Raw genomic sequence first — 1,377 nt, forward strand, 5'->3', positions numbered from 1 at the left:
TTTAGTTTGTTTATATTTGTTTACTATGTTTTTTTTTTGTTCATTTTATTTTGCAAATTTCTTTTTATTTTATCTTGAAATTTATTTTGAATTTATTTTCTTTTATTTGTTTTTAATTTTTTTAAATAAAAAAATATACTCTGTTACTTTAGTAAATCCTTGTGCTAATCCTTGATTTAGTTGTCTTGTATGATATTGAGAGGCCAAATTCCCAAAGAAAAATTATTATTTAAAGCAGAGATTGACAGGGTAGCCAAAAGAAACAAGAAAACAAAGACAAAAAGAAAGACAAGAAGATACTAGAGAGGAATCCTTAACCACTTTTCTTTTCCCACTAACAACATTTTTCAGGAGGAAAGTAACATGGCAGACGAGCAAGCACCACCTCCTAGGAGGATATTCAGAGATTATGTCATGTACTAAGGGCCAAGACATTTTTCTAGTATTGCAATACCTGCTACCGCCAAGGCCTTGGAAATAAAACCCGCTTTTGTCACTCTCATCAATGCCTATCAATTTACAACAATGGATCATGAGGATCCATATTCACATTTGTCTACATTTTATGAACTGGTGGGAACAATGGGCTTTCAATCAAGTGATATTGAAAATGTTTATATGCGCTTGTTTCCTTTTTCATCGGCAGGAAAGGCTAAGGAATGGTTCAAATCATACCCAAATCTGAGCTTTACTAGCTGGAATGATGTAGAGGAAATATTTCTGCAAAGATTTTTTCCAATCTCTCGCTACATCAAAGAGATGTCTGAAATTTCTATGTTTAGACAAGGAGCAAATGAATTTTTCTGTGAGACATGGGAAAGATTCAAAATGATGCTTAGAAAATGCCCAAATCATGGGTTTGAAGATATTGCTCAACTGAGTATATTCCTGAATGGTCTCAGATCTGACACAAAGATACTTCTATTTGCTGTAGTTGGTGGCACAATTATGGCTCTTGATGTAGAACAAGGGACAAGGATTATTGATGCATTAACATCAACTGATTATCAAGCTCAACATGATAAACAAGGTACTCAGAAGAAAGGGTTGTTAGAGTTGACTTCAGATGCACTCTTAGCTCAGAATAAAATTCTGACACAACAAATTGAGACATTAATTGCACAAATGGCGAAATTGCCTAAACATATACAAGACGTGCAATTATCTCAGAGCCAGAGTCAATCAATCAAGTGTGATTTTTGTGGAGGTGATCATCCCAATGGTCATTGTTTCTATCAAAACAATTCATTTGAAGTAGAAGTAAATTACATGGTTGATCAGAGAAGGCAAGGTGGTTTCTCCAAAAACAATAATTATTCTCAAGGGTAGAAAAGCAATCAACATCAAAATTTTGGGTGGAATCAAGATCATGGTTCA

The 1,377-nt window shown here is 33.8% G+C and overlaps 1 pseudogene; it reads right to left on the reverse strand.

Annotated features, from left to right (window-relative positions):
* Nucleotides 1-753: 753 nt before the first annotated feature.
* LOC137838955 (small nucleolar RNA R71) lies at nucleotides 754-860 on the reverse strand (annotated as a pseudogene).
* Nucleotides 861-1,377: the final 517 nt, after the last annotated feature.

This window comes from Phaseolus vulgaris, chromosome 4, assembly GCF_051622355.1.
Source record: "Phaseolus vulgaris cultivar YP4 chromosome 4, ASM5162235v1, whole genome shotgun sequence".
NCBI lineage: Eukaryota > Viridiplantae > Streptophyta > Magnoliopsida > Fabales > Fabaceae > Phaseolus > Phaseolus vulgaris.